The sequence below is a fragment of the Heterocephalus glaber genome, unplaced genomic scaffold (genome assembly GCF_053883595.1).
Source record: "Heterocephalus glaber isolate CG9 unplaced genomic scaffold, H.glaber_assembly_v1.0 deba00001806, whole genome shotgun sequence".
Lineage (NCBI taxonomy): Eukaryota > Metazoa > Chordata > Mammalia > Rodentia > Bathyergidae > Heterocephalus > Heterocephalus glaber.
Window position 1 is genome coordinate 1,846,087 of NW_028258481.1, and position 26,307 is coordinate 1,872,393.

The 26,307-nt window shown below is 46.1% G+C and overlaps 1 long non-coding RNA gene across 1 annotated transcript; it reads left to right on the forward strand.

Moving 5' to 3' along the window:
• The first annotated feature begins 4,198 nt into the window (after positions 1-4,198).
• On the forward strand, positions 4,199-8,225 carry LOC110347403 (uncharacterized). Its single transcript, XR_002392024.2, has 3 exons — positions 4,199-4,484; positions 4,721-5,002; positions 6,494-8,225. It is a non-coding gene; the product is annotated as an uncharacterized LOC110347403 (long non-coding RNA).
• The last annotated feature ends 18,082 nt before the right edge of the window (positions 8,226-26,307 follow it).

Sequence of the window (26,307 nt, forward strand, 5' to 3'; positions counted from 1 at the left end):
TCCGAGGTCGTGTTAGGAAGGTTTTCCACCTCAGGCCACAGGGAATTGGTGGGTTGCTGCCTGAGACCCCTGCTCTGGGTCTTTGCTCTCTTAGAGATTTTCTGGTTCCCAGTTTGCCTGCAGTGTCCATCTGTTCTGTCCCAGAGGAATGCTGTTCAAAGGCGCCGGTGAATTTCCTAGGCTGCTGGGGTCCAGCCAGAGTACACAGCCCCTACTGCCTCATGGGAATGGCTGCGCCCGGGTGTCCCCAGCCCCCAGTAGATGCCGCTAGGTTCCTGATACCTGGATCAAGGCCACTCTGATGCTCTTGTGTGATGTGGGGACAAATCACCTCCCCTGGGCCTTTCATTTCTCTTCATTAAGTTAAGTAGCTTTGAAAAAAAAAAGCCCCAGAAACCTTTGATCCAAATAGGGTATTGGGTTCAGAAGATAATATATAAAGCAGACACAGGGGAAGAGCTCTTGGTCATGAGAAAGAAGGTGGCCCTGGGGCTTGCTGTCCCTGCCTCAGCCTGTCCTCAGCTTGGCATCCCCAGCCCTAGGCAGCCCCCATCACTTCTTATGAGCTGTGATCTTCAGCCTGATGTGTTCAAATTGAGAAATCTATCTGAAAAAAAAGATTCTGCATGTAGGCAATCTTACATGCCAAATTCATTTTTAGGGTCGTATGTGGAAATAGATGTTTCTCTCTCTCTCTCTTCTTCCCCTCTTTCTTCCTTCTTTTCATCTTCCAGAATCTTAAGCTGAACTGGCTTCAGTTTCTCCTGTACTCTGCCAGGTTCTGGCTTTGAGCAGCATAAGTCCAAAAAATCCTCTAGTCCAATGTCCTCATCTTATGGATGAGAAAATGAGGTCCAAAGAGAAGGAACATGTGTCTGATTCCCAGCCTCCTTGGATCTTCCACACAGTAGACAGCTTCCTGAATCTTAAGTCTTCTGAGGCAGGGGAGGGGTTGAAGCAGGGGAATCTTATTCCTAGGATCAGTAGATGAGCAGGTGGCCTCACTGAACATTCACAGGGCCATCTAGCCTCCTACCGCTTATCCATCCACCCACCCATGCAACCATTTATCCATCTATTTACCATCTGTCCATCCATTCATCCATCATCAATTTATCCACCCATCATCCATCTGTCCATCACCCATCCATCCATCCATCCAATGTGTGCAATTGATTCGTATGTCTGAGGCCTCATGCTGGGAGCCATGCTGGGAGCCTGCTCTACCCTCTGATCTTCACACAGCAATCCAGAAACAATTGTAGCAGCAAGGAGACTGACCTTAGTGCTACAGGAGATGACTAGGTGTGAGGACTGGGATTGGAGTGGGTTATCTGCAGAAGAAGGTGGCACTGACACCAGCTTTTTTTTTGGCAGTGGGGAATAAACCCAGGTGTCCATGTCACTAGGCGAGTGCTCTGCCACTGAGCTACAACCTAAGTCCTTCAAAAATTTTATTTTGAGACAGAGTCTCTGTACATTGCCCAGGCTGGCCTTGCACTCAAGATTTGCCTGACTCAGCCTCCTGATAGGTGGGATTACAGACATGTACTCTCTGCCTTACAACTCCAGGCTCTGGAGGTGGGTGGATTGGAGGTGGGTGGAAAAGCATCAGCAGGCAGCGCTGGAAAGGTGTGCAAGTTTGGGGTGGGCTGGGAAGTGGGTGGGAAAATGATGGATCAGTGTGGGCAACACCTCTTTCCCTGGGGGTGTGGCTTTGGGCTCAGGCAGGGATCTCTCCCTGACAGCTCAGAGGAGCTGGTGCTCCCTGGGCTTTTCTGGCCCTGGGGTGGGAGTGGGAGGCTCCAGGGGCTTGGGAGGGGAGGCAGCAGGAGCCAACTGAGGCAGACTGGCTTGTACCGAGCTAGAGCTGCCCATGCAATATGAGTCTCTGGTCCCTGGTAAGGACTCCACCATGCCTGATAGCCACCAGCTGCCACTGCCCCTGCCTAGGGCTGAGGAGGAGCTATGGGCCTGTGATCCCCACCTAGATGCTCAGAGTGGCCCTGGGGGGATGGGGAGGGTTTGGTGGATCCTCCAGGTCAGGAGCAAACTGCTACTCGGTAACTGAGCCCGGCTTCCCAGCCTGGATTTCGTTGCTGACTGTTAGACCCCTGTCACACGGGGGCCCCTGGCAGACCTAGGTTCTAGGGCGACCCCTGCCCTTGCGCCTCCTTGTTCCTTCTGTGGGTCAGTGCTGACATTGCCTTTCTGCACCAAGGAGTCAGGGGAGGGCATGAATCTTGGCTCCATCACTTGCTGGCCGTCCTGTAATGCTCGGTTTCTCACTGTAAGATGGGAATGCAGGATTGTTGGGGTTTCAGGTAAAGGATATAACGCCAGAGCACAGAGCCAAGCTCATCGTGCTTAGTTCCAGGGTTGGCTGAAGGAGCAGGCTGAGCACCCCAAACAGGAGGTAGAGGAGGAGGAAGAGAAGGGAGAGGAGCGGGAGGAGGAGGGGGAGGCTGATGGAGCAGTGCCTTGGCTCTGGGGTCTGGACCCTCCAAGGCCTCGGGGTCTCTGGAATAACCTCAGCCAGTCCTGCTGGAGCCCATCACATTGCTGGGCCCCTGGCCCTCCACTGTCACCCCATGTGGGACAGGATGGGGACCCTCAGGTCCCTGCAGAGTGACTTGGGCCCTCACCGCAGGCCCCAGGAAGGGGCTGGGAAGGCCTGGCAGTTGCCCCTCCTGGTGTGTGCTGTGCCAGGCGTCTCTCTTCTCAGGACAATGCTGCTCTGGAGGGCTGGGGCCCAAGCATCTTTGCAGGACTTCCAGGCTCCCCCTGGAGGGGCATAGGATGACAGACAGATGGCACAGTCCCCATCCCCAGCATAGCTTGCAGCTCCTCAGATGTCTCAAACCTGAGTGGGACCTGGTGACTTTAGTGAGTGAGTGGCCAGGTGCCCCATGGGCTGGTGGCAGTAGAGCTGCAGAGCCAGCCTGGCCTGAGGGAAGCAGTGGCACCCAGCACTAGCTGTTGTTGCCATGGGGACATGCAGGCTCCGATGCCAGATCCTCAGAGATTTTAAAAATAGCTGGAAATCTGGACTTTTGTGTGAACATTTTCCAATTGTGTGGGCGACCCTCCTCCCACCTTCTGGGATCCCTTTGTCTCTCTGCTTCCCCAGTGCAGAGGGAGGAGGGTGCTGGGTCTGCCCTCCTCCCTGCTGGCCTCCAGGGCTTGCCCATCCTGCAGGCACCCGATGCCAGCCAGGCTATGCCTTGTGCAGAAATGGGTGCTGGAGATGGGCGCACCAGGGAGACACAGTGTCACTTCGGGGGTTTGCAGACCCACAGGAGACAGCAGGGGAACAGGAACCAGGGAGCCCATGCTTGGCGTCTGCACCCTGGGGCACCGTTCCACGTGCTCCCTTGTCTTCCAGGGCTCGAGTCAGAGTTGTGTGGTTTCCTCTTGAGATGCCATGCATGGTGAGGGGATAGATTTGGTTCCATGCCACGCTTTCCCTGCCTGGTTTCCAAGGCCAGTTCCTCCTTGGCTTCTCTTTGTGTCACCTCCTTCGAGAAGCTTTCCAAGACCATGCTATCGAGGGCCCTCAGAAGTGCCCCTGGCTCCAGGAAGCCTGCTCAAAGTTTTCGTGTGCTGGAGGCTGACTCTTGCTGGCCAGGAGGTGAGGAGGCGGGGCCTGCTCCAGTTGCTGTTTGGGGTTCAGTGGTTTCATATCTAGCAAGATGGTCCCCAGTGACAGACCTCAAAATCAGAGGAGGTCAGTGCAACGAGGGTGCCAAAGACCCTGGTGTCCTCTCCTGCACAGGTATCTGGGACCCCTGTGGGGAGTGTTCAGGTCGCACTGCTCTCTGCTGTCCTCTCGGGCCCTGCAAGGCCCACTGTTCCTCAGGAAACAGCCGCAGCAGAGGGCCTTGCATGCAGCCTCAAGTTTTCTCTCCAGCAACCAGGCACCATGGTAACAGCTGCACTCTCATGGCGCTGCATGGAAGGTGGACGTGTTGGGATGCCGAGCCCAACCTGTCTGAGGATGGGGTCCAGGCTGGAGCTTGAGCCCGGGTGACGATGTCTCCCCCAACCAGGGTCCTGCCTGCCTTGTCCCCTGGTCAGCCTTGTCCCTGACTTGGCTTTGGTCTCCCTTGGGCCCAGAAGAGCAGACAAATGGGGACAGCTTAGCTTCAGAGTGGGCGGCATGTGGAGGAGCAGCCGCTTCTGCACAGCTCCCCCTGGGCTTATTTCCCTCCTGAAGGAGGGCACCCTGGAGGATACACAGCAGTGGCAGGTCGCCTGCGAAGGAGGCACAGTGGGCCCTGCATGGGGGGCCAGGAGTGAGGAGTGGTGGATGGTGAAGGCGCTGCCAAGCTGACCCAGCTGTGTGGCCCAGCAGGTCTGGGCGGGGCGGGTCAGTGGGCCTACAGTGGATGCAGAACCCCGTATGACACGGGGTGAGTACCGGGGTCCCACCCAGGACTGCAAAGCCATCCCTGTCTCGTCAGCACCAGGAATGAGGTGCAGAGGTAAACGCTGTTAGGAGCTGCGGGCCCAGGTGTCCTCAGGTACCTCGGCGGGGGAGGCACCAGGGCCGGGAGCTGCTGGGGCTGAGTCCTGAGCCTGCCGCCCGCCTTGACTGAGTTCTTTCCTGGGTTCTGGGGCTGGACTCTGGCCTCACACGTGCTTGGCAAAGGGTCAGCCTGAGAGCTGCACGCCCGCCTGGGTCACACCAGCCTCTGAACCTTGCTGTCCCTGCCTGCAGGAAATGGATGGTGCCACCTGTTCTGCGTGCCACGAGGGTTGATGCAGCTCCCTGTGGCTCCAACCCCTGGATGAGCTCCTCAGGGCAGGACCCAGGCTGCTTTCCCGGACCCCAGAGCCTGGTACTGCGTGGGCTCAGAACCAATGCTGTCAGATGAATGAGCAAGATGACTGTGACGGGGATAAATGTCAGCTCCTGGATGCAGATCCTGGGCCCAGCTGCCAAGAGGCAGTGGGCGATGGCAGCACCAGCCTCCGGAGGGGAGCTGAGTTGGGGCAGCCGGTGAGTTTGGGGTGCCAAGGCCTAGAGAAGTTGGGGCACTGAGCCAAGCAGGAGCCCCAGAGTCACAGTGGCTTTCAGGGCTCACTGGCTATGGAACCTGCTTCCTCATCCATAAAATGTGCAAACCACAGGGGGGAGGTCGTGGGGTGCTGGAGATGGTCCCCAGCTCTTTTTCCTGCCGGTTCTCTCTGCCCCTCTTGGGCTGTTTTGCCCCAGGGACAGCTAGCAGCAAGGCAGTGGGTGGCAGGTGGCATCTGGGCCAGGCTTGTGGCCTGGCCTGGGACTGTAGGGTGGCTCCCCCTCCCTGCTCTGCTACACCACCCTCAGCAGACCTGCTCTATCCCTGTCCTGCTGTCTCCTGTCCCTGTCCCATCTCTGCCAAGGTCCCTGCCCTTGCACAGCGCCCTTTGGTGGCTGTGGGGTGCTGTGCTGGATTTTGTGGGGTCTCAGATATTCTTGTAAAATCTTGAGCTTTCATCAACACAGGGGAGAAACCCGCCCTGTGGTACCTGTGGATAGGAGGATGTGTGACACGCAGTGCCACGCTTGAAGGATCTAAAAGCAGGTGCAGTGCCTCTGAACAGGGGGCATCCAGAGGGGACTCCAGGGCAAGGTCGTAACAGGGTCGCCTTGGCTGGGGACATTGCTGCTGCTCCAGTATCGAGTCTCTGCTGGAGGGGATAGCGAGGTCCAGAAGTGGGTGGCGGTGGTCGTGGCACTGCGGATGCACTCCGCACCACTGAGCTGTGTACTTAGACTCAGCGAAACGGCATACTATGTGCTAAGTACTACCCCGAAAAGCACCAAGAAAAATGCTAGTCTTGCCACTTAAAGGCAAATGACCTTCTTCAGGGTACTTATTCCCTGGGCTTCAGTCTTTTCCTCTGTGGAGCAGGGGCAACAATGCACGCCCACCTCGCTGCCACCCCCATCCACACCACTGTCCTCACATGGCCTCCTCCATGGTCTCCCGCCGCTCTGTGCCTCCCTGCTGTCTACCTCAGCTGAGCAGTGAGAGGATCAAGCTGCTCTCCCATGGACACCGTCCCCAAACTGTCCTTTGGTTGGCAGGTCTGGCCCTACCCCCTGTCCTTTCCATGACTTTGGCCGCCCCTAACCCCACCTTGCTGTCACCCCTCGTTCTTTCTGCCTCCAGCCTTGACTGGCAGGTCACTGACCTTTGAAGCGTTCTCTGGTCTCCCCTGCCATCAGCATCTGGAGCTCAAATGTCAGCTGCTGTTCCTGAGATGCCATTCCTCCCATCTAGCAGGTGTCCCCTAACCTCCCAGGCTTACCACTGCTGTCCTCTTTGATTTCCTTCATAGCACCTGGCCTTCTCAGAAATGATCTTATCTTTATGAAACTGGGTCATTCACCTGGCTGGATTTGTAGGGTGCGAGGCAGGAAATAGTTATATTCCTCCTACCACCATCTTTATACTTTCTCTGTGCTTCTCTCTTTCTCCTCTTAAAAATGTTCCCGCTTGTGTAGCTCTGCCAATCTCGTCCAGGTATCAGAGCCATTTCAGGCATGAAGAATTCCTGTTCTTTAGAAGACATCCATTGACGAATTCAAATGCCACATGTCATGTCACCCTTCAATTGCTTCAGGTATTTCAGTGAAATCCTATAGAATTGAGCAATGACCTCAGTATCTACCACTCAGTATCCTTGTTTTTAACCAATCTCACATCAAAAAAATTTTAAAGACTATGTCTGTACTGAACTTGTACAGACTTTCCCATTATTTCCTAAACAATACAGTAGAAAAACTATCTATGTCCATTCACAATAGCTGAAAAAGTACATAGTGCTCAACCTAACCAAGGAGGTAAAGTTCTACAATGAAAACTTCTGAGCACTGAAGAAATTGAACAGCTGCTGGAAGATGGAAAGAGCTTCCATGTTCATGGATGGATGAGCAGGATGAACGGTGTCAAAATGGCCACGTTGCCAAAGGAGACCTGCAGATTCAGTGTGATCTCCAACGACTCGAGAACTTGAGAAAACAACCCTAAAATTCACATGCAAGCACAGAGGCCCAGAACAGCCAGCGCAGAGATCAGCATTGTCAGCGGCATCACAGTAGCTGGCTTCAAACTACACTACACAGCACAGTTACAGGAACAGCATGGTGATGGCACAAAAACAGACATGGGGATCAAGGGGGCAGAGCAGAGGACACAGAAACAGACCCACAGAATGGCGGCCCCTGATTCTGCACAAGGGTCCCACAAATACATTGGAGAAAACACAGACTCTGGTGGTTCTGGCTTCTCCCTTTCTCCCTCTCCGTGCTCCCTTCCTTTCCTTCTTTCTTTCTTGTGCTACTGGGGCTCAAACCTAGGGGCCCTCTACCATTGAAATGCATCCTTAATCTTTTTTTATTTTTTGTTTTTGAGACAGCGTCTCACTAAGTTGCGCAGGTGAGATTTGAACATGAGATCCTCCTGCCTCAGCCTCCCTCAGCACCAGGATGACAGACCTGTGCCACCAGGCCCAGCTTACTCGTTGATCTGTCACTCTGGTCTCTGTCTTGTCGTCTTCTGTCCTGCTGGTCCACCTAGATGACCGCCATGAGCCCCTCCTCAATTGCCTCAGTCAACTGCATCTTTATTACACAAGGTGATTTGCACAGCTGGTAGAATCCGCCCTCAGCTGCAGTCCTCTGAGTTTCTGTGTCCTTTGAGGAGAATCCAAAACACACTGTCCCGATCCCTCCACATACCCAGAATCCTGTGTGACAGTGATGAACTGATTTGGACTGTGCCATAAGCACCCTACACTCAGCAGCTTGAAACAGAACAATTTTGCTGGTGCACAATTTCTGTGGGTTAGGATTCAGGCCCTGGGAGAGAGAAGGAAGGGAGGGAGGGAGGGAGGAAAGGAGAGAGGGAGAGATGAGAGAGAAACAGAGATACAGATAGAGAGAGAGGCAACAGAGACCACTACGTTGGCAATCACTGCCTGACCCCTTGTTGTCCGGCTGCGAGACTCAAGGAGCAAGCGCAGCCCCTGGGCAGAGGAGGGTGGCAGAAGAGTCCAGTGGTGGGTTCTGGGACCCCTGAGGCACCTTTAGGACATGGATGCAATCTCTAACATCCAATAAACACCAGGCACAGAATGAATCAAATTACCTTTATGGTTAGTAGTGGATTTGTTTCCTAATTCATGGTAATAAATCCAAGCATCTTAAAACCAGCATAGTACTCCTGAGTCATCAATTAAATGGACGCCAAACGCCCGAGCAGGTTGCAGGTTGGGCTATGTGGTCCCCACCTCCCCAGTGCAGAAGGCACAGAGCAGTGAGCTGAGCTCTGAGGCACACGCAGTGCGGAGCCCAGGGTGCTCCATCCTCGAGGGGCCCTTTGCTCGGCCATGCTGCTTCCGGAGGGGAGGGCTGGTTTTGTGAGGCTTCTCTGCCTCAGGGTGGACAGAGCTGGAACTCACCCCTCAGGGCTCCTGTATGGGGAGCCTGGTCCCCAGTGGCAGTGCTGGCGAGGCTCGGAGCCCTGAAGAGTGGGGCTGGTGGGGCACCCTCAGGCCGCAGGGCACTGCCGGACACCATGGCACCCTGAGCTGCTGTCACCTGCCATGGCCTTCTCTCCACAGCCAAGTGAGTGCCAGCACCATGACCCTTGGCGTCCAGAGCGGCGCTAAGGAAACCCCTCTTCCTCCTAAGGAGGGAATTTCACTACAGTGCACTGAGCTGCCTACTGCAGTCCTCAGCTTCCCCCAGTTCATTCCCCCTTTCTTTTCTTTCTTTCTTTTTTTTTTTTTGGTACTGGGGATCGAACTTGGGACCTTGCGCTTGCCTTGTGCTGAGCTAAATCCCCAGCCCTCATTCTCCATTTCTGAGGGTTGCTGCAGCACAGCACCCCAAACCATGTGGCTTTGTTCCGACACATGAACCCCAGCATGTGACTCCGGATGAAACTCCACTGCGCTTTCCCTCTGCTACGCTGCTGTTCGGGCTGGGGTGGGGGAGACGGCAGAGGCTCAGGCTGCTCCGGTGGGCGATCACGGCCAGAATTGCTTTTGAGGATGAAAATTGTCTTGCTTTACACATTTCCCCTCAAGCAGCTGACACCTTTTCTGGTGATGTCCAGAAAACACAGACCCCATATTTCTTCAGTAGACAGAGAGTGAAAATCTCATTAGACTTAAGGGCCAAGGACACAGGCAGAGATGACAATGTGTCCAATGCGACCCATCAGCTGAGGAAGCGCAGCACCCAGACTCCAGCCAGTGCTCCGGTCCTTGCAGATGAGGCTTCCAGATGGCTCTGCTAAATATAATAAGATCCTAATCAGGCAACAGACATTTCTAATACTGTGAACACGCCGGTTCAGCACCACCATAATGACAGGACACCAGCAGAAGAAGATGCTGAAAGAATGCCACCTGGCAGGCCCAAAAACCTACTTGATGTGACCAAGCTGAATAATGAACAAAGAAGGAAGTGAAGTCCAATGACCAATGGCTGCGGTCTGAATTGCCTTGGAAGTCCCTGCTTTGGAATTAGAATTCATTCCATTCATAGCTCGGATTGCTGAACAGCTGCTGCTTTAAAGATCCTTCCCCATGGGTTTCTGCCACCTGAGCGAAGCCTGCGTTCCCCTCCCCTGCAGTGGTGTAGCCACCTGGCCCTTGCAGCAGTGCTTCCTGGACTTGTGAGTTCTAATCACATCCCAGTGTCCCTCCTTCGCGCCTTTTGACCTTACTCAAGAAGGGTGGGGCCTTGCATCTTCCTCTGTTATCTGTCGCCTGTGCCATTTGATGCAGTGTGCTCTCCAGGCCACCCTAGGGCATGGCCCTCACTATCAGGGTCCGAATGGATTCCCTCCTGCCTGGTTCCCCCTCTCCCAACAGAGGAGGTGCAAACAGGGAGCGGGCTTTGGGTCCCAGAGGTGCAGCACCGTGCTCTACTGCCCTCTGCTGGAAGGCCTGGCTCCACCGTCCTGAACAAGTGCATTGGCAAGAAGAGGGCCTTGAGTGAAAAGGGCCACCGGGGATCGAGGTGAGGAGACCACATAGACTGGCCAAAGGGGCTTTATGGAGCTTAGAGGAGAAGAAGCCGAAACAGTTCCTCCACTGCCTGGCCCTGGACTCTTGGATCATCTTTAGTGAAAGGAACTGATAGCCGATGTCAGAACTGAGGACAGAATATCCACGGGTCCTTGTCTGTACTCCAGAATGTGCTGCTTATGTTGTGAACACACTCCCTGTGCACCCTCAGGGCACCAGGCAGGGCTCAGTCGAACCAGGTCCCTGCTCTCCTCAGGGATGCACGTTCTGATGGGGGGAAGCGGCAAGGTCAGGAGGAGGATGAGGCAGCAATAAGTAAGAAATAAACCCACACAATAGTGCTTGCAGATGGCCTGAGGCTAGGCTGTGTAGAGCTTTGAACACCAGGGGAAGCGACTGGAGGGTGCTGCTCTGTTTTGTTTAATCATGAAACAATATCTCTTACTGTGTGGAGAGTTTTAAGTGCTTTTCCCCAGTCTCTCCATACACAGGCAAACGCAGTGTGCTGGCTAACATCCCGGGCCTTGCAAACTTGGTCACTGCCTACAGGAGGGAAAGTTCCCCTCAGATGAGCTCAACAGGGGCCAGTCCCTCCACTGATCCCCGGGCACGAGGCTGCATGTGGTAAGAAGTCTGCCTCCACCTGCACCTGCACCTGCACCTGCACCCTGTCCAACTCCACGCAGCACCTCTTCCTCAGGCCCAGGTCCCCACACATTTTTTTCTCCACGCTGTTTGTGTGGCCCACAGGGCTGGTTCCCTGGTGGATCTCTGCTCTGCCTGACTCATCAGCGATGGGTACTCAGTCCGACTCTGTTCTTAGCCTGTGCTTTCCAGGTTTTTTGGTCCACACGCTTCTCTACACTCACAAGTGAAACAAATGCACATTGATTTCTTATAGACAGACATATGCTTACTAGAAGAAATACAAACTCAAACATGTATTATTTTACTTGTTAAATCAACAAAAATGAATCCTTCACATTTTTGAGTATTCTAACTCCTTTTTCTGCTCATTTTGTATGAATTTTTCTCTTCCTTTTTTTTGGTACCAGGGATTGAACTCGGGAACTTGTGCTTGCAAGGCAGGCAGTGGAACCACTGAGCTAAATCCCTGGCCCTGAACTTTTCTCTTTTGAATGTTATGAATTCTTTGAATTTCACACACTCAACTTTTTTCGTGCAGCCATCCTTTCCCTTTATTGTTTCAGTTTCCTCCCTTCTTAGGCTTCTCCTTGAAACTAAAATATTTCAACACTGTTAAAGGAAACTCCTTTAAAACAGTATCTTGATCCCTGAAGCATTGCCCTATTTTTGCCAGCATCATTTCTTTTCTGGCTTTCTGGCTTGGATCTTTTCTGTTTCCAAACTTAATGTAAACTTCCTCCAGTAAGTACTGATTTCTTTTTGCGGAAAACAGAATCTTGTTTGCACTCTGGGATTCAAGGGTGATGTGAACGTCTGTGGGGGCGTAAGTGCTGCTGCTGGGCTCCTCTCGGTGACCAAGCTGGAAAAGGTATTTCATTTTTAAGGGTAGGAACTCAGTGGTTATCTTTTGTGTTATACTCACAAAGAAGCTGATTTTCATGATACTAGAAGGCTTCTTCAACTTTCCAAACTTTCCTCTACTTCTGTTCTTAATCCTTCATATTAAAGTATTGTCTTGAAGTTGCCTGAAGTTTCCTCCACTCTGATGTAATAGTAGAGTAGGCTCTGCTCTTGGTTATTTCCTTTAGAAATGCTCAATTAAAAGTATTCCAGGTCCTTCTTGCCTCGAACAAATAATTGGACAAGACAAGCCAAAAACGGTGCCAAAAGTTTGTTTGAAAGGTGAAGGATGCAGGGGTAAGGGAAGAACTAGCTCTGTAGAATGAATTTGGGCCAAACAAAGAAAGGAAAGAATAGAAGCAAAAATAAAAATGTACTCCGTGTCCAGAAGACACAGGGTAGACTACTGTGCGGAGACACCACAGTGGACCTCTTCAGGCATCTGATCTCTTTCATGCCATCCACATCTCACAGGAGCCCATGAGAAAGAAGTTCCACACATGGGGCCCTGGGCATTATTTGGTGCTGTTCTGGGATCTTATAACTGACAGGTCTCACTTGTGTCCCCAGCCAGCTTTGCCGTGCCCCACCTCCTACATCAGTTCTCCTTGGCTTTGCCTTACATTTGGTTAACGCTAACATAATTGGTTTAAAATTCTACTTTGTAATTGAGAAGTGTATTTGTGTCGTATTGGTAGGTATAACCACACCTTTGGGAAGAGATGCACACAGACCACATGGATTCTAGAATGAACCATCTGCTTTTTGGCCACTTTGCCTTCATTCAGGCTTCCGGACTCTTTCCCCTCATTTCCTTCTGGAAGTCACTGCTTCCCTCTCTTGGTCCATGTGCTCCTTATGTTCTAGTGCCATGATTGGCTTAGAGATCCAGATCTTCACATTTCTCCAGCTACAATCTTTGGATCATTGGTGGGCACTCAGTGAACCTGATTAGGAACCAGAGACTGTTCATCTCCAGAAGATGCTTCCAGATACTATAGTTGTGTATATGACTACTGTTGAGGATGGTGCCAACAGCGTGGGAACAAAGCCAAGAAATTGGAGAAGCTGAGTCTTACATCACCAACTTCCTAGAGCCCCACGTAGGAAAACCTGGAGTTCTGTGTCCTGTTGTCTGGTTTGCATTTTGTGACTGAGGTGGCCTCATGAAGTGAATTAGGTGGTTTCTCAAATTTTTCATGGGAACTACATCTTGGCCTGGTATCTATTCAGAGAAATATAGTTTAAAAAATTATATCTTTAAGGACTAATGACATTATAAAATTAATATGGGCTTATAACACATAAAATAATAAGAACGCTTAAATATAGTTATTTTTGAAGTCAATCAAATTTTTATTATTTTTTTCTTACAGTTTTGATCTACTTAGGTTTTCTACCTTTTATGCCTATTTGGATAATTTATATTTTTCTCTATATCTGTCTTCTTCATATAAGTTTAAGGTGTATAAATTGTATGCCATATCCTTTTTCAATTTTTAACATCTCTTATTTATTTACGATTGGATATTCTATATATCTCACAAGTCATGAATATGACACATTTTTTTCTGAGCATTGGTAGCCTATTTCAGGAGTCACTGATTGAGAACCTACTGCATGTGATGCACTGTTCTGTGATTTTAGGACACAGAAGTGAAAAACAGACAAAAATCCCCCCCCATGGAGTCTGCATCTTAATGCAGGTTTTATATATATAGTTCTGCTATTATTATTTGGCCCTGAACAGTTGTTAATTTTCATTGCTATTTTCTATTTAATCTAATAGTTATGTAAGAGTGTAATAAGTTTACTCATAAGTTCTGGTGGTTGTTTTTTAGATTTTCAAATACATTTCATGCTGAAAATGAATAAAGATAGTTTTTCCTTCTTCACATGAAATTATTAGGTCTCTATATATTTTCTTGTCCCATCATTTAAAAAAAATCCTACAGAAATGCTCATAAAAGTACTATTTACAATAGCTAAAGGGTAGATACAATCCAAATGTCTATCAATGGATAAATAGATAAACCAAATGCAGTATATCCATTTATTAGACTATTATTCAGGCAGCAACATAAAATAAAACAGAATCGGAGTACCAATACTGCAATGTGAATTACCCCTGAAAACATTTCACTCAGTGATAGAAGCCAGACACAAAAGTTCATGTATTTATGATTCCACTTGTGTGAAGTACCTACAGCAGGTAAACTCAGAAAACAGATTCATGGCTGGCGGAGTCTAAGGGTGAGGGAGTTAGGGTGTAGTTGTTTGGGGATGGTGAAATGTTTTGGAAGTAGAAGTGGCTGCACAATTTGTGAATGTACTAAATGCCACTGAATTGCACATATTTAACTTCATGTTCTGTGACTCTCACTTCAATTAATAGAATTAGAGGATGGAGATGTCAGGAGCGAGGTCTCCCTAAGTAGCATACTGTGAGGAGCACATGCTTGGACATCTTCCTTTCGGGCAGGGCTTATTCATGTGTGGCCACTATCCTCCCCAAGCTGCGATCCCAACATCTCTGCCTCCCCCCGAGTTGCTCAGAGGAGGACCTAGGAGTCTCCTCTTACTTCTGTGACATCTACGCTTCAGGAAAGATGCCGATTGTACAAGCTAGTTCTATGTCTTGTCTAAAATTGGAAACCTGTTTTACTTTTCCCCTTTCCAAGTTAATCACATAATTGAAAAATATTTGTTGCTTTAACATGAAACTAAAAGATTGTCAGGAGAAAGCAGAGCAGTTTATCAAGATCCAACGAGTGCTCATGACCATGTGGATTTCTCACCAAGTAGAACTGTCTGCCGTGGCAGTGATTTGGACTGTTTGGAATTTTAATTTGTTTATTTCTGCTAGTACATTGTTTAATTTGTACACATAATTGACTGCTGGTCGAGCATAGAAAGCACTGGAGAAATTGATGTTGAAATACATGTTAATAAGGAGACTGATAATGACTACTTTCACAAATTCATTTCGAGATCATTTTAACTAGATCTTCACCAAAATTGTCTGAAATAAACTGCACATAGCACATATCCAGATGTCCTAAGCAATTTGAAAACCAATGCTAAGAGAGAAAAAATAGAATTGATTACATTCAATTTGCCTTTTCATTGGTTGGAAATTAATTCTACCCACACCTGCACTGGAGAGAAAACGACAGTTTGAAACATTCTTTTTTTGCATTCTTTAAAGACAAAGCATTTAAAGTGTTAATGTCAGTCCAGTGATTTTCATAGTGTTGTAATGCGGAAATTTTAAACACAAGTTCTGGGAACATCTTATTTTGACCAACAGATTAGCTTAATCCAGTGGAGATCAGGCTCAGTTGCATCTAACCCGTCCTGGAACGGGTAGGGAGTGGGAAGAGATGGAAGTGTTACAACATGCGTGTTTACTTCACAGAGGTACAGAAAAAGGGCTTTTCTATGAGAAAGACAATACGCTCAACATTATTGATTTGTAAAAACTTGCCCAAATTGGTAAACAATGGAATCCCTTTGTTTTAATTGCATTTCTTTGACTAGTTATAAGTTAAGCATCTGTTTATGTTCACTGCATTTGTATTTTGTTTTTCTGCTCAATGAGTCTTTACATCCACTCGCACTTAAAAAATGGAGTTATCTTGTCTTCGTCACTTTCCTCGTTGCTGAGAATAATACCCACTACTTAAAGGAGGAGACGTTTACTTTGGCTCATGGTTTCAGGACGTTCAGTCCGTGGTTGCCTGGCTCCAAGGCAGAAGTGGAATGGCACAGAAATGGAATGGAGGAAAGCTGTTCAACCCATGGCTGCCAGGAAGCAGAGCCAGGGAGGGAGATTCACCCTTCCAGGTCACACCACACCTTCTTTCCACCAGGCCCCAGCTGCCAACAGCAAACTCAGCTGCTGAATTTACCACTCCAGGATCTGACCACCCTCCAAAGCCCCATCTCTGAGTGCATGACAGTCTGGGGAACCGTCCAGATTCAGACACAATGTATCTGTATGTTCTTATTGATCTATAGGCAATGTGGATGTTGTATATTAACTTTAGCATGAACTGTTTTGACTTGTTTCTTTCCTATTCCTATCCTTTTCTTTCTTTCTCTTGCCTGATTACTCTGGCTGAAGTTTCAAGTACAATATTGAACACGAATGGTTCCAGTGGACACCCTTGTCTGGTTTCTGATTTTAGAGGAAAAGCTTTTAGTTTTTCCCCACTTAATGTGATGTTCGCAGTGGCTTTGTCATAAATGGTTTTCATTATTTTGATGTAAGGACCTTCTATACCTATTTTCATCAGGGCTTTTTAAAATCACAAAATGGGTATTGGATTTTGCGATTGAGATAATTAAGTAATTTTTACTTTGTTTCTGTTTTTGTGATGAAACACATTTATTGATTTCCATATGCTGAACCGATCTTGTGTCCCTGGGATGAAGCCAACGTAGTCATGGGGTATGATCTTTTTTTTGGTACCGGAGATCGAACTCAGAACCTTGCACTTTAAAAAATTTTTATTTATTTATTTATTTTTTCTTTTACAATTTTCTTTTCTTTTCTTTTTTTGGTACTGGGGATCGAACTCAGGTCCTTGTGCTTGCACAGCAGGCAGAGAAACGACTGAGCTAAATCCTCGGCCCTAAATTTTATTTTATTGATACATTTTAGGTACAAAATATAATGACATTCATCATTGGCAATTTGCACCTTTACATAATCTCTCTTGGTTCTTATTTTTTTCCCCTTCCCCTGCCCTCCCTTCAACCCCTCCATCCCTCCCTATTGACAAAGACTTTGTTTCCATTTTTTCATTTTCTCATACTAATTCCATTCCCCTCTTTCCTTTCCCCTACCCCTCCCTCTTCCCCTTCCCCTTTGCTCCTTTTTTTCCTATTTCACATTATCTATTATACCTTTTAGTCCTTATTTATACTTTCAGTTTCTCACACCAGAGAAACTATTCGGTATTTACACGTGTGTCCTATTTATTTCACTTAAGAGTATTGCCTCAATGTGCATCCATTTAGCCATAAAGGTTTCTATTTTTTCATTTTATATGGCTGAGTAGTACTCCATTTTATAAAAAACCCCACATTTTCTTTATCGAGTCTCCAGTTGATGGGCAATCGGGCTGTTTCCAGGTTTTAGCTATTGCAAACTGTGCTGCTATGAACATGGGTGCACATATATCGCTGTGGTATGATTCTTTTAATTCTTTGGGGAAGATACCCAGCAGGGGAATAGCTGTGTCAAATAGGACTTCCAGTCCTAGTTCTTTGAGGTATCTCCATACTGATTTCCACAGTGGTTGTACCAGTCTACACTCCCACGAGCAGTGGAGCAGGGTTCCTCTTTCCCCACAGCCCCGCCAGCATTTGTTATTGGTTGATTTCATGATAGCAGCCTTTCTTTCTGGGGTGAGTTGGAATCTCAGTGTTGTTTTCATTTGCATCTATCGAATGACCAATGATGTTGAACATTTTTTTTATATGTTTATTTGCTATTTCTACTTCTTTGTCTGAGAAATGTCTGTGCATTTCAGATGCCCATTTTTGGATTAGGTCTTCCAGTTTGGGAGGCCTGATTTTTTTTAAAAGTTCTTTATAGATACTAGATTGTAGACCTTTGAGGAACAGCAGGTGAAGATTTTTTCCCACATTGTGGGTTGTCTCTTAGCTCTGTTGGTGGCTTCTCTTGCTGTGAAGAAGCTATTTAATAAGAAGAGATCCCACTTGTTGATTGTGCTAGTTCACAGGCAACTGAGGTTGTGTTCATAAAATCTTTTCCTACACCAATGTCTTCAAGAGTTCTACCTAACCTCTGTTCCAGCTGGTTCAGCATTTCTGTTTTAATATTTACATCTTTAATCCATTTCGACTTTAGTTTAGTGCATGGTGAGAGATATAGGTCTAGTTTTAATATTTGGCAAGTTGAAACACAATTTTTCCAGCGCCATTTATTAAAGAGGCTATCTTTCCTCCAGTGAGGGTGTTTGGCTCCTTTATCGAAGATGAGGTGGCTGAGTGTGTCTGGAGTTGTTTCTGCATCTTCTAATCTGTTCCACTGGTCTTCAGGTCTGTTTCTTTGCCAGTACCATGCTGTTTTTATCACAGTAGCCCTGTAGTATAGTTTCAAGTTGGGGGCTGCGATACCCCCTGCCATGACTCTGTTGCTTAGAATTGATTTTGCTATTCTGGGTCTCTTCTTGTTCCAAATGAATTTTTGGATTGTTTCCTAAAGGTCCGTGAAGTATGCTGCTGGAATTTCAATTGGGATTTCATTGAATCTATATAGCAGTTTTGGAAGTATGGCCATTTTCACTATATTGATCCTTCCTACCCAGGAGCAGGGGATGTCTTTCCATTTTCTGATATCATCTTCACTCTTTTCAGAGTGCTAGAGTTTTCAGAAAAGAGGTCTCTGATTTCCTTTCTTAGGTTGATTCCTAGGTATTTCAGTTTTTTGGATGCTATTGTGAAAGGAATTGTTTACCCTATTTCTGTCTCGGTGAGTCTGTTGTTCGTGTAGAGGAAAGTTATTGATTTTTGTGTGTTGACCTTGTATCCAGTAACTTTACTGAATTTGGCTATTAAGTCTAGACTTTTGGTGGAGTTCTTGGGGTCTTCTATATAGAGTATCATGTCATTTGCAAATAATGACAATTTGACTTCTTCATTTCTTATCTTTATTCCTTTTATTTCTTTCCCTTGTCTAATTGCTGTGGCCGATGTTTCCAGCACTATATCGAACAGGAGTGGTGATAGTGGACATCCTTGTCTTGTTCCTGTTTTTGGTGTGAAGGATTTCAATTTTTGACCATTTAGTATGATATTGGCTGTTGATTTTTCATAGATAGCCTTTATCAAGTTGAGATAAAGACCATCCATTCTGTTTGTAGGGTTTTAATAAAAAATGCATGTTGGATTTTGTCAAATGCTTTTTCTGCATCTATTGAGATGATCATATAGTTTTTGTCCTTGGCTCTATTGATATCGTGTATTACATTGATTGATTTGCATATGTTGAACCATCCCTGCATCCCTGGGATGAATCCCACTTGGTCAGGGTGTATGATCTTCTTGATGATCTTCTGCATTCTATTTGACAGTAACTTAGGAAGGATTTTTGCATCTATGTTCATTAGTGAGATTGGGTTTTCGGTTGGGTCTTTCTCGGCTTTGGGAATCAAGGTGATGCTTGGTTCCAAGAATGAATTTGGGAGTATTGCTTCCCGTTCAATTTCATTGAAGAGTTTAAACAGTAGTGGCAGCAGTTCCTCTCTAAATGTCTTGTAGAATTCGGTGGTGGAGCCATCAGGACCTGGGCTTTTCTTAGTTGGTAAGTTTTCAATTATATTCTCAATTTCATTGATTGATATTGGGTTGTTTAGAATTTTTAGGTCTTCTTCATTCAATTTGGGTAATTCATATGTATCTAGGAATCTGTCCATTTCTTCAGTGTTTTCCATCTTATTGGCATATAGGTTCTCAAAGTAGGTATTGATGATCCTCTGGATTTCTGCTGGGTCTGTTGTAATTTCACCCTTTTCATTCCTAATTGCATGGATTTGGGCCTTTTCTTTCCTTTTTCTGACAAGCTTGACTAAAGGTTTATCAATTTTGTTGATTCTTTCAAAGAACGAACTCTTGGCTTCATTCATTTTTTGTATCATTCTCTTAGTCTCCATTGCATTGATTTCTGCTCTGATCTTTATAATATCCTCCCTTGTATGAGCTTTGGGTTTGTTCTCCTCTTCTTTCTCTAGAAGCTTGAGGTTCAGCATCAGGTTGTTTAATTGGGCTCATTCTGTTTTCCTAATATGTGTATTCACTGCTGTGAATTTCCCTTGTAAGACTGCTTTCATTGTGTCCCATAGATTCCAATATGTTGTATTGTCATTGTCATTTAATTGAAGTAACTGTCTGATTTCTTCTTTAATTCCCTCTGTGACCCATTGGTTATTCAGAAGTGTGTTGTTCAATTTCCATGTGTTTATGAAAATTTTGTGATTTCTTTTGCTATTGATCTTCAATTTCATCACACTATGGTCTGATAATACAAAGTGGACAATTTCAATTCCTTTACAATTACTTAAGTATGTTCTATGAGCAAGTATGTGGTCTATTTTGGAGAACGACCCGTGTGCAGCTGAAAAGAATGTGTATTCTAATTTTGTGGGGTGGAACACTCTGTAAACATCTGTTAAGTTCATTTGTTCAAGAGTTTGATTGAGTTCTAGTATTTTTTTGGTACCGGGGATTGAACTCGGGTCCTTATGCCTGTGCAGCAGGTGGCGAAACCACTGAGCTAAATCCCCGGCTTGAGTTCTAGTATTTTGTTGCTTGTTTTTTGTCAAGTTGATCTATGTATTTGTGACAGTGGGGTGTTGAGGTCCCCCACTACTATTGTATTAGTGCTTATTTTTCATGTCCGTTAGTATTTGTTTTATATAGTTGGGTACACTAGTGTTTGGTGCATAGATATTTATGATTGTCATCTCTTCCTCTTGGATTGTTCCCTCTACAAGGATGTAGTGTCCTTCTTTGTCTCTTAATCAGTGTTGATTTGAAATCCACTTGATCTGCAAAGAGGATAGCTACTCCTGCTTTTTTTGGGGTTCCCATTGCATGGAGTATTGTTTTCCACCCTTTAACTTTCAGTCTATGAGTTTCTTTTTGGATTAAGTGTGTTTCTTTTTTCCTTTTTTTGGTTCTGGGGATCAAACTCTGGTCCTTGTGCTTGTGTAGGAGGTGGTGAAACCACTGAGCTAAATCCCCAGCACAAAAGAAAATCTTTTTTTTTTTGGTACCGGGGATCAAACTCAGGTCTTTGCACTTGCAGGGCAGGCGGTGGAACCACTGAGCTAAATCTCCGGCCCCTTAAGTGTGTTTCTTATATGCAGCATATTGTTGGATCTTGCTTCTTGACCCATTCTGCCAGTTTATTTCTTTTGATCAGTGAGTTGAGACCATTAACATTGATGGTTGTAACTGATATGTATTGATTTATCATTGTTATGACTTTTTCTTTTTGTTGGATTGTCCCCCTTTGCGTTTAATTTCTTGTCATACCAAATGGATTCATTTTTCTGGGCTTCCTAGGGCTGTGATTCTCATTGTCTTTTCCTAGCATATTGTCTAAAATTTTTCAGAGTGCTGGTTTGGTATTCATGAAGTTCCTAAGGTGCTCTTTGTCATGAAAGTATCTTATTTCTCTATCATTTTTGAAAGATAGTTTTGCAGGGTACATCAACCTGGGTTGGAGGCTGTTTTCCTTTAGGGCTTGAAATACATCACTCCAAGCTCTTCTTGCCTTGAGGGCTTGTGTTGAGAAGTCTGCTATGATTCTGATGGGCTTTCCTTTCTATGTGATTTGTTTCTTTTCTCTAACTGCTTATAGAATTTTGTTCTTCTGTTGGGTTTCTGGAATCTTGCTTATTATATGACTAGGTGTATTTTTTTTTTTTGATCAAGACTAGTTGGAGTCCTATATGCCTTACTTATCTGTATGTTAAGTTCTTTTCCCCTGCTTGGGAAGTTTTCTGCCATTACTTCTGTGAACAGGTTTTTTTATGCTGTCTGCACTCTCTCCTGTTTCTTCATTGACTCCAATCAGTCTTAATGTTATTCTTCTTTGCATTGTCTAGCAGCTGCTGGATTGATTTCTCATGGTCCCTTACAATATTAAAGCAATTTTTCTTTTCCTGGTCACTAATTGCAATCTTATCTTCTATATCTGAAATTCTGTCCTCACATTGGCTCATTCTGCTGTGTAGACTTTCAGTGGAGTTTTTGATCTCCTGGAAATTTGTCTGCATCTGTTTTATGGATTCCATTTGTTTCTTATGTTGGGATTCCATCATGTTCCTCAGCTCCTCTCTAGATTTATTAATCATGTCTTGCACTATGGGCACAATCTCTGCTTATATCTGAGAAATTATTTCTGATTTCATTTTTTCCAGGTCCTCTTTTGATGCCAGTTCAGGGAGTCCAGGTGGTTGAGTATCAAAGTGTTCCATATCATTTCCCTTTGGGGTTGCTGTAGGTGATCTGGAAGTCTGGTTTTGAGGCTTGTTTACATGTCTTCTCATTTCAACAGGGGAGGGGGAGTGGGGGGTGCTGCTAGTGCCTGTGCAGCTCACCACCTCTGTGCTGGGAGTGGTGGTACTTTGGCCCTAAAGCCTCCTCCTCAGCATTGGGAGCCAAACCTTCTGCTTTTGAGGCAGGTGTGGCACCACTGAGCTAAATCCCGGCCCGGGGTATGATCTTTTTATTGATTTGTTTCATCCTGTGTGCAAGTATCCTCTTGGGGATCTTTGCATCTATGTTCATTAGGAAAATTGTCCTGTAGTTCTCTTTTTTTGTTGAGTCCTTGTCTGGTTTTGTTATCAGGATAATGCCGGCTTTTAAGAATGAGTTTTGTAGTGTTCCTTTCCTTTCCACTTCATGGAAGAGTTTGAGAAGTGCTGGCTTTAGATCTTCCTTGAAGTTCTAATAATTTTCATGAGTGAATCCATCGGATTCTTGGTTTTTCTGTTGGTAAGGTTTTTACTATTACCTCTATCTCATTGTTGTTGGTCTGTTCAGTGTTTTTATATTTTCGTGGTTCAGTTTTGGTAATTCATATTTGTGTAGAGTTTATCCATATCTTCTTTATTCTCCTACTTATTTTATTATATGTCTGGATTATAGAAATATGGTGTTAGTTCTGATTTCACCTTTTTTCATTTCTAAGTGCGATAATATGAAGCTTTTCTTCCTTTTTTGATAGGTTTGGCTAAGAGCTTATTAATCTTGTTTATCTTTTCAAAGAGTCAACTCTTTGATTCATTGATGCTTTGTATTTTTTTGTCTCAATTTCATTAATTTCCACGCTGGTCTTTATAATATCTTTCTTTTGGCAAGATTTGGATTTGAATTTCTCTTGTTTTTCTAGGAGCTGTTGTGCATAATCAGATTATTTGGGATTGCTCAGTTTTTCTAATGTGGGCATTCACAGCTATAAACTGTCCTCTTTGAACCACTTTTCATGTGTCCTACAGGTTTGGGTGTGCTGTGCTTCCATCATCATTTAGTTCTAGGAACTTTTTTTTTTTTGGTACCAGGGATCAAACTCGGGTCCTTGCGCTTGTGCAGCAGGCGGGTGCAGCAGACAGTGAAACCACTGAGCTAAATCCCTGGCCTGTTTTTTTTTTTTTTTTTTTTTGGTACCAGTGATCGAACTCAGGACCTTGTGTTTGTGAGGCAGGCGCCGGAACCACTGAGCTAAATCCCCGGCCCAGTTCTAGGAACTTTTTAACTTCTTCCTTGATTTCTTCTTCCATTGATTATTCAAGAGCTTATTAATAAACCTCTGTATATTTGCATTATTTCTGTGGTTTCTTTTGCTGTTGATTTCTAGTTTCATTCTACCATATTCCAATAGTATGCAGGAAACTATTTCAATTCTTTTGTATTTATTTAAGCATGCTTTTTGGCCTAAGATGTTGCCTGTTTTGGAGAAAGTTGCATGTGTGGCTGAGGAAAATGTATATTCTGAGATTTTTTTTGGAGACAGGATCTCACTATGTAGTTCAGTCTGGCCTCAAACTCATGTGTAACCCAGGCTGTCCTTGAACTCACAGCAATCCTCCTGCCTCAGCCTCCCAAGTGCTGGGATTATAGGTGTGCACCATCATGTCTTGAATTTTGAGATTGTTGAATGAAACACTCTGTAGATATCTTTGAAGTCTATTTGTTTGATGGTGTGGTTGAACTCTATTTCTTTGTTGATTTCTTTTTTGGTACTGGGGATAGAACTTGGGACCTTGTGCTTGTGAGGCAGGCAGCACCACCACTGAGCCAAATCCCTGGACCTTTCTTTGTTGATTTCTGTCACATCATCCTGTCTATTACAGTGAGATATATAAGTCAGACACTATGATTGTGTTGATGTTGATCTGCCCTTTCATGTCCAGTAGTATTTGTTTTATGAACTTGGGTGCCCCGGAATTTGGTTCATATATATTTACAACTGTTATTGCTTCCTGTTGAATTGTTCTCTTTACCAATATTTAGTGACCTTCTTTGTCTCTTCCAATCAGTTTCAGCTTGGAGCACACATGGTCTATAAATGGGAAAGCTACTCCCTCTTGCTTTAGGGCTCCTGTTGCATGAACTATCTGTTTCCATCCTATCTCTTCCAGTTTATGTGCTTCTTTGTGGATGAGGTGCATCTCTTGTGGGCACCGTATAGTTGCATTTTCTTTTTTGATCCTATCTGTCAGTCTGTGTCTGTTGATGGAGGAGTCAAAAGCATTTACATTTTGAATTATTATGGAATGATATTCACTGAACCTTGTCATTGCATTGTTTTTCTAATGCTGATTCCTTTATCGTTTTCCCATTTCATTTAATACTTTTTCAGTTTGATATTATTTTGTACCTGGAGTGGAGGCTGGTGGAGAGGGGGCTGAGGATAGTAGTAGGGATAGAGAAGAAAAAGAAAAGGGAGGTAAGTACAACTGGAGATTGAGTGCAGCAGTGAGAAGGTTGGAACCAAGTAATTTGTGATGGAGAGCTAGTGTTTGAATCCTCTCTCTATTTTTTTTGGTAAGGGTCAACTTAATATGCCCATGAGAGGTACTCTTTGAACTAAGCAATAATTAATTTTCTCCATTTCACATACACAAACACCTCACATATATAAACCAGATGAAAGTAGAAAAGGAAAAGAAAGAAGAGAGGGAGAAGAAAACCAACAAGAAAAAAACCAACCACACATGCAATAATACAAAAGCGTCCTTACATTTCTGTCTACATTTAAGTGTCTACATTTCTGCAGTAGCATTTGGCCAGTGTACTCTCCCAGTGTGTGCACAGAGGAAGAGCCTTTGACTTGAAGGTGCTGTGAGGACTGAGCTGCAGACCTCAGTGGATGGGTCCACTCAGCGCAGAGTTCTCCTCCTGCGAGCTGTTCTCCTGCCTGCCAGTGAGGGAAGGAGCCTGGGGGTCTGGATGGACCACTGAGCCTGCTTCCTGTCCCCTCCAAGGCAGAGCTCTGCTTGGTTTCAGATGTGCTTCTGTGGGCCTGTCTGGCCAGTGTATTTTTGGCCTCTGTCTTCTGATCAGATGCCTTCAACTGTGTGTGTGTGTTGTGCGTGGCGCAGTATGGCTGGTTAAGCACCCAGCTTCTGCTGATTTTCAAAGGAGCCTTCTCAGTCTCTGCCACTTCCTTCCATGACAATCCCTGCAGCTGCTCATGTCTACTTTTTCTCTGCTGCTCTGGCTGGGAGTACAGTAAGGCCCCCTATGATTACTCTGCTCTTCTCCATCTCTCTCTGTGCATTCACAAAGAATCTCTGTCCAGCTTGTGAGTGCAGTGGCACTTAGGGGTTGCAGAGATGGCATGGGATGGTCCCTGGGTGGGTAACAAGTTCTGTTGTGTCTAAGGGGTGGGCAGTGGTGGGCACAGACCTCACCAGTGTTTGGGTAGTCGTGGCACAAGGCCTACTTTGGCATTGCTGTGTGCCTTTTCTCCCCCCCTCAGATCACACTGGGTCATGGACATTGGCCATCCTGCAACTCACTGAGCCTTGGCACTTTCAGAGTCTGGTTCTGGGCCCCTAACTAGGACCATGCCTGTTTCTGTCTTAAGAACCTAGTGGTCCCTGCTCAGCCTGCCTTCAAAATGATTCTCTGGTTTTTGGTTTTTCTCTGGATCCTCACTGGCTTGTGAATGTCTTGTTTGCCAGCTCCCTTTGCCAGTGAGAAGGGAGTTAGGATAGCTGGGACCCTGATGGTGGGGTCAGGCTAGGTGCAGATTGCGGAGCCCAGCCTAATGTGATGCTCAGCTTCTTCCCTCAGGGGTTAAATCTCTCCCAAGACGGCATGTTTGCTAGATTTGCGGTGCAAGCAGTGTGAGGACTAAGGGCAGCCCAGCTTCCCTTTGCAAACATCTGGAGCCTGGAGGTCACCATCTGTGTAGGGTCTTCGTTAACCCTTTCTGAGCACCTGCCCTTCACAGTGTGCAGTTTCCTTGCATTCCATGGGCACTGCTGCCCCCACTCGGCCGTGATCTGTGCTTGGCCTTCTTTCTCCTTCCCTAGTGTCCCCAGGCCACTCCACAGCTGTGCCTGGGGCATGCAGGACACTGTGTGACAGAGGCTGAGTCACTGGAACCTCTCTCAGCAGCACACGTGGGATCCCCAGCATGGGGTACATTTCTGGCCTCTGGACCCTCCCCCACAGCTCTCTGTGTCACATGCAGATGACAGTGGAATAGGGACCAAGTCCCCTGAACCCTTGCTCAGCAACACTCACAAGATCCCAAAGACGGCAGCACCAGAATGGGAAGATCCATGAGGGTGAGGCACGGCTGTTGTCCCAGGCTGCCCCAAGTGGCTAGTCTGCACCAGGCCTGCATGTTCCTAAGCTTGTCCTGCTGCTTCTCAGCAGCTTTCTGGAAACTGAAGGAAACCTCACCACCTGCTGTAGGGGTGCTGACTGGGGTTCAGTTCGCATTGGATACTTCAGTTTTTACTTTGAATTTTGGAAGTTCTTTATATATTCTAGATATGAATCCTTGCTCAGTAACAGTTTTAGAAATATTTTTTCCCAGTTTGTAATTTGTCTTTTCATCCTCTTAAAATAAGTGTCTTTCACAGAGTGAGGGAGAAAAATAAAAACAAACAGAAAATAAAAACAAACTAAGTCAAAGAGAACAAACAAAATAAATAAAATGGTACACCTACA